Source organism: Salvelinus fontinalis, chromosome 31, assembly GCF_029448725.1.
Source record: "Salvelinus fontinalis isolate EN_2023a chromosome 31, ASM2944872v1, whole genome shotgun sequence".
Classification (NCBI taxonomy): Eukaryota; Metazoa; Chordata; class Actinopteri; order Salmoniformes; family Salmonidae; genus Salvelinus; species Salvelinus fontinalis.
The window spans coordinates 3,731,362-3,738,526 of record NC_074695.1 but is presented as its reverse complement, the minus strand read 5'-3'; positions in this window follow the sequence as shown (position 1 = coordinate 3,738,526).

The window sequence follows — 7,165 nt, the reverse complement described above, 5'->3', positions numbered from 1 at the left end:
GTCTCTCTTGTCGGGGCAGCAGTATGGAACTTTCCCCTTTCTGTCTCTCTCGTCGGGGCAGCAGTATGGAACTGTCCCCTTTCTGTCTCTCTCGTCGGGGCAGCATTATGGAACTGTCCCCTTTCTGTCTCTGTCTCTCTCGTCGGGGCAGCAGTATGGAACTGTCCCCTTTCTGTCTCTCTCGTCGGGGCAGCAGTATGGAACTGTCCCTTTTCTGTCTCTGTCTGTCGTCGGGGCAGCAGTATGGAACTGTCCCCTTTCTCTCTCTCTCGTCGGGGCAGCAGTATGGAACTGTCCCCTTTCTGTCTCTGTCGTCGGAGCAGCAGTATGGAACTGTCCCCTTTCTGACTCTGTCGTCGGGGCAGCAGTATGGAACTGTCCCCTTTCTGTCTCTCTCGTCGGGGCAGCAGTATGGAACTTTCCCCTTTCTGTCTCTGCCTCTCTCGTCGGGGCAGCAGTATAGAACTGTCCTCTTTCTGTCTCTGTCTCGTCGGGGCAGCAGTATGGAACTTTCCCCTTTCTGTCTCTGCCTCTCTCGTCGGGGCAGCAGTATAGAACTGTCCCCTTTCTGTCTCTGTCTCGTCGGGGCAGCAGTATGGAACTGTCCCCTTTCTGTCTCTCTCGTCGGGGCAGCATTATGGAACTGTCCCCTTTCTGTCTCTGTCTCTCTCGTCGGGGAAGCAGTATGGAACTGTCCCCTTTCTGTCTCTCTCGTCGGGGCAGCAGTATGGAACTGTCCCCTTTCTGTCTCTGTCTGTCGTCGGGGCAGCAGTATGGAACTGTCCCCTTTCTCTCTCTCTCGTCGGGGCAGCAGTATGGAACTGTCCCCTTTCTGTCTCTGTCGTCGGAGCAGCAGTATGGAACTGTCCCCTTTCTGTCTCTGTCGTCGGGGCAGCAGTATGGAACTGTCCCCTTTCTGTCTCTCTCGTCGGGGCAGCAGTATGGAACTTTCCCCTTTCTGTCTCTGCCTCTCTTGTCGGGGCAGCAGTATAGAACTGTCCCCTTTCTGTCTCTGTCTCGTCGGGGCAGCAGTACAGAACTTTCCCCTTTCTGTCCCTGTCTCTCTTGTCGGGGCAGCAGTATGGAACTGTCCCCTTTCTGTATCTGTCTCCCTCTTGTCGGGGCAGCAGTATGGAACTTTCCCCTTTCTGTCTCTGCCTCTCTCGTCGGGGCAGCAGTATAGAACTGTCCCCTTTCTGTCTCTGTCTCGTCGGGGCAGCAGTACAGAACCTTCCCCTTTCTGTCCCTGTCTCTCTTGTCGGGGCAGCAGTATAGAACTGTCCCCTTTCTGTCTCTGTCTCGTCGGGGCAGCAGTATGGAACTGTCCCCTTTCTGTCTCCCTCTTGTCGGGGCAGCAGTATGGAACTTTCCCCTTTCTGTCTCTGCCTCTCTCGTCGGGGCAGCAGTATAGAACTGTCCCCTTTCTGTCTCTCTCGTCGGGGCAGCAGTATGGAACTTTCCCCTTTCTGTCTCTCTTGTCGGGGCAGCAGTATGCAACTTTCCCCTTTCTGTCTCTGCCTCTCTCGTCGGGGCAGCAGTATGGAACTGTCCCCTTTCTGTCTCTGTCTCCCTCTTGTCGGGGCAGCAGTATGGAACTTCCCCTTTCTGTCTCTCTCGTCGGGGCAGCAGTATGGAACTTTCCCCTTTCTGTCTCTCTTGTCGGGGCAGCAGTATGGAACTTTCCCCTTTCTGTCTCTCTCGTCAGGGCAGCAGTATGGAACTGTCCCCTTTCTGTCTCTCTCGTCGGGGCAGCAGTATGGAACTCTCCCCTTTCTGTCTCTCTCGTCGGGGCAGCAGTATGGAACTGTCCCCTTTCTGTCTCTCTCGTCGGGGCAGCAGTATGGAACTGTCCCCTTTCTGTCTCTCTCGTCGGGGCAGCAGTATGGAACTGTCCCCTTTCTGTCTCTCTCGTCGGGGCAGCAGTATGGAACTGTCCCCTTTCTGTCTCTGTCTCCCTCTTGTCGGGGCAGCAATATGGAACTGGCCCCTTTCTGTCTCTGTCTCCCTCTTGTCGGGGCAGCAGTATGGAACTGTCCCCTTTCTGTCTCTGTCTCCCTCTTGTCGGGGCAGCAGTATGGAACTGGCCCCTTTCTCTCTCTCTCGTCGGGGCAGCAGTATGGAACTGTCCCCTTTCTGTCTCCCTCTTGTCGGGGCAGCAGTATGGAACTTTCCCCTTTCTGTCTCTGTCTCGTCAGGGAAGCAGTATGGAACTTTCCATCATGGTGTCTCGTTAACAGTCCTCATGCATCTTTAACAGTTTGACAGGAATCCCCCAAAGCACATGGTAGTGACTCAGACACACACACACACACACACACACACACACACACACACACACACACACACACACACACACACACACACACACACACACACACACACACACACACACACACACACACACAGCATGCTTGTCTGTGTGTGTATATGTGATAGGTTGTTCATCAGGACTAGAGCAGGACAGTACTGACACTAAGGTCACGGCATCAATTCCCACAGGGATCACATACATGAATGTGTTTGCAAAGTAGAAAATATTATATTTTTATTAATGTTCTACCGTATCATTTTATGTCACTGACACTCAGGGATCTAAATTAAAATGTTTCATTGGTAGCAATGGTGCTCCTAACTTTAAAAATGTAGGAGCACCAGACAACAAGTTAGGAGCACCAGACAACAAGTTAGGAGCACCAGACAACAAGTTAGGAGCACCAGACAACAAGTTAGGAGCACCAGACAAAATGTAGGAGCACTAGACAAAATGTAGGAGCACCAGACAACAAGTTAGGAGCACCAGACAAAATGTAGGAGCACTAGACAAAATGTAGGAGCACCAGACAAAATGTAGGAGCACCAGACAAAATGTAGGAGCACCAGACAAAATGTAGGAGCACTAGACAAAAGGTTAGGAGCACCAGACAAAATGTAGGAGCACCAGCCAAAAAGTTAGGAGCACCAGACAAAATGTAGGAGCACCAGCCAAAAAGTTAGGAGCACCAGACAAAATGTAGGAGCACCAGCCAAAAAGTTAGGAGCACCAGACAAAATGTAGGAGCACCAGCCAAAAAGTTAGGAGCACCAGCCAAAAAGTTAGGAGCACCAGACAAAAGTTAGGAGCACCAGAAAAAAAAGATGACTGTCTATCACTCTTAATTGTGATAAGTTGTTACCTTGGTGATGTAGAATACATCCCTAGCAAGACAATAAAAACAAACTTTAATAATTGTATTAAAAAGCTGTACATACATTTACGTCGGTGATTCGTTTTGGGCAAAACAAATGTAACAAACAAAACGGAACATTCATTGTTTTCAAAAGTGCAATAGCAAACATACATATATATATATAATATATATATATATCATAATTAATAATCATCATCGGAATAATAATAATAATCATAATATTCATCATAGTAAACTATGTCATAATATTATTGTTGTAACATTCTGACTATAAACTGATACTTGGATAATGAAAACTCTTTTACAATAACTAATCCATTTCTTTAATCTAGAATCTATATAAGCACTACTCCAGGACACCTCGTTTCCACAATATCAGGTCGATTTGTAATCCATTATTTTTCTGGGTGAGTAACATGGGTCTGAATTTGGTAAATCAATCAATCAAATCAAATGTATTTATATAGCCCTTCTTACATCAGCTGAAGTCACAAAGTGCTGTACAGAAACCCAGACTAAAACATTAAAACAGGAAGTAATGCAGACCACATCCCCTTCTATGTTGCTGCACCCTCGACAACCACTGTGATTATTATTATTTGACCCTGCTGGTCATCTATGAACATTTGAACATCTTGGCCATGTTCTGTTATAATCTCCACCAGGCACAGCCAGAAGAGGACTGGCCACCCCTCATAGCCTGGTTCCTCTCTAGGTTTCTTCCCAGGTTTTGGCCTTTCTAGGGAGTTTTTCCTAGCCACCGTGCTTCTACACCTGCATTGCTTGCTGTTTGGGGTTTTAGGCTGGGTTTCTGTACAGCACTTTGAGATATCAGCTGATGTAAGAAGGGCTATATAAATACATTTGATTTGATTTCATCAGAAAGAACATAACATTTGTCATACCAATTAGGATCTGGCTAAAAATACTTGAATCAGTTATAGAACCCATCGCCCTTTATGGTTGTGAGGTCTGGGGTCCGCTCACCAACCAAGAATTCACAAAAATGGGACAAACACCAAATTGAGACTCTGCATGCAGAATTCTGCAAAAATATCCTCTGTTTACAATGTAAAACACCAAATAATGAATGCATGCAAAGCAGAATTGGAAAAACCACCCAAAAGGAAGGGTGGCTGGGTGGAGGGATAGAGGGCTGGGTGGAGAGGTAAAGGGCTGGGTGGAGAGGTAAAGGGCTGGGTGGAGAGGTAGAGGGCTGGCTGGAGAGGTAGAGGGCTGGGTGGAGAGGTAGATGGCTTGGTAGAGGGCTGGGTGGAGAGGTAGAGGGCTTGGTAGAGGGTTGGATGGAGAGGTAGAGGGCTGGGTGGAGAGGTAGAGGGCTGGGTGGAGAGGTAGAGGGCTGGGTGGAGAGGTACAGGGCTGGGTGGAGAGGTAGAGGGCTGGGTGGAGAGAAAGAGGGCTGGGTGGAGAGGGATAGGGCTGGGTGGAGAGGTAGAGGGCTGGGTGGAGAGGTAGAGGGCTGGTGGAGAGGTAGAGGGCTGGGTGGAGAGGTAGAGGGCTGGGTGGAGAGGGATAGGGCTGGGTGGAGAGGTAGAGGCCTGGGTGGAGAGGTAGAGGGCTGGGTGGAGAGGTAGATGGCTTGGTAGAGGGTTGGATGGAGAGGTAGAGGGCTGGGTAGAGAGGTAGAGGGCTGGGTGGAGAGGTAGAGGGCTGGGTGGAGAGGTAAAGGGCTGGGTGGAGAGGTAGAGGGCTGGGTGGAGAGGTAAAGGGCTGGGTGGAGGGGTAGAGGGCTGGGTGGAGAGGTAGAGGGCTGGGTGGAGGGATAGAGCTGGGTGGAGCAGTAGAGGGCTGGGTGGAGAGGTAGAGGGCTGGGTGGAGAGGTAAAGGGCTGGGTGGAGAGGTAAAGGGCTGGGTGGAGAGGTAAAGGGCTGGCTGGAGAGGTAGAGGGCTGGGTGGAGGGATCGAGGGCTGGGTGGAGAGGTAGAGGGCTGGGTGGAGAGGTAAAGGGCTGGGTGGAGAGGTAGAGGGCTGGGTGGAGAGGTAAAGGGCTGGGTGGAGGGGTAGAGGGCTGGGTGGAGAGGTAGAGGGCTGGGTGGAGAGGTAGAGGGCTGGGTGGAGAGGTAAAGGGCTGGGTGGAGAGGTAAAGGGCTGGGTGGAGAGGTAAAGGGCTGGGTGGAGAGGTAAAGGGCTGGGTGGAGAGGTAGAGGGCTGGGTGGAGAGGTAGAGGGCTGGGTGGAGGGATAGAGGGCTGGGTGGAGAGGTAGAGGGCTGGGTGGAGAGGTAAAGGGCTGGGTGGAGAGGTAGAGGGCTGGGTGGAAAGGTAGAGGGCTGGGTGGAGGGCTGGGAGGAGAGGTAAAGGGCTGGGTGGAGGGATAGAGGGCTGGGTGGAGGGCTGGGTATAGGACTGGGTAGATTGTTGGGTGGAGAGGTAGAGGGCTGGGTGGAGAGATAGAGGGCTGGGTGGAGAGGTAGAGGGCTGGGTGGAGGGCTGGGTATAGGACTGGGTAGATTGTTGGGTGGAGAGGTAGAGGGCTGGGTGGAGAGGTAGAGGGCTGGGTGGAGAGGTAGAGGGCTGGGTGGAGAGGTAGAGGGCTGGCTGGAGAGGTAGAGGGCTGGCTGGAGAGGTAGAGGGCTGGCTGGAGAGGTAGATGGCTTGGTAGAGGGTTGGATGGAGAGGTAGAGGGCTGGGTGGAGAGGTAGAGGGCTGGGTGGAGAGGTAGAGGGCTGGGTGGAGAGGTAGAGGGCTGGCTGGAGAGGTAGAGGGCTGGGTGGAGAGGTAGAGGGCTGGGTAGAAAGGTAGAGGGCTGGGTGGAGAGGTAGAGGGCTGGGTGGAGAGGTAGAGGGCTGGGTGGAGAGGTAGATGGCTTGGTAGAGGGTTGGATGGAGAGGTAGAGGGCTGGGTAGAGAGGTAGAGGGCTGGGTGGAGAGGTAGAGGGCTGGGTGGAGAGGTAAAGGGCTGGGTGGAGAGGTAGAGGGCTGGGTGGAGAGGTAAAGGGCTGGGTGGAGGGGTAGAGGGCTGGGTGGAGAGGTAGAGGGCTGGGTGGAGGGATAGAGCTGGGTGGAGCAGTAGAGGGCTGGGTGGAGAGGTAGAGGGCTGGGTGGAGAGGTAAAGGGCTGGGTGGAGAGGTAAAGGGCTGGGTGGAGAGGTAAAGGGCTGGCTGGAGAGGTAGAGGGCTGGGTGGAGGGATCGAGGGCTGGGTGGAGAGGTAGAGGGCTGGGTGGAGAGGTAAAGGGCTGGGTGGAGAGGTAGAGGGCTGGGTGGAGAGGTAAAGGGCTGGGTGGAGGGGTAGAGGGCTGGGTGGAGAGGTAGAGGGCTGGGTGGAGAGGTAGAGGGCTGGGTGGAGAGGTAAAGGGCTGGGTGGAGAGGTAAAGGGCTGGGTGGAGAGGTAAAGGGCTGGGTGGAGAGGTAAAGGGCTGGGTGGAGAGGTAGAGGGCTGGGTGGAGAGGTAGAGGGCTGGGTGGAGGGATAGAGGGCTGGGTGGAGAGGTAGAGGGCTGGGTGGAGAGGTAAAGGGCTGGGTGGAGAGGTAGAGGGCTGGGTGGAAAGGTAGAGGGCTGGGTGGAGGGCTGGGAGGAGAGGTAAAGGGCTGGGTGGAGGGATAGAGGGCTGGGTGGAGGGCTGGGTATAGGACTGGGTAGATTGTTGGGTGGAGAGGTAGAGGGCTGGGTGGAGAGATAGAGGGCTGGGTGGAGAGGTAGAGGGCTGGGTGGAGGGCTGGGTATAGGACTGGGTAGATTGTTGGGTGGAGAGGTAGAGGGCTGGGTGGAGAGGTAGAGGGCTGGGTGGAGAGGTAGAGGGCTGGGTGGAGAGGTAGAGGGCTGGCTGGAGAGGTAGAGGGCTGGCTGGAGAGGTAGAGGGCTGGCTGGAGAGGTAGATGGCTTGGTAGAGGGTTGGATGGAGAGGTAGAGGGCTGGGTGGAGAGGTAGAGGGCTGGGTGGAGAGGTAGAGGGCTGGGTGGAGAGGTAGAGGGCTGGCTGGAGAGGTAGAGGGCTGGGTGGAGAGGTAGAGGGCTGGGT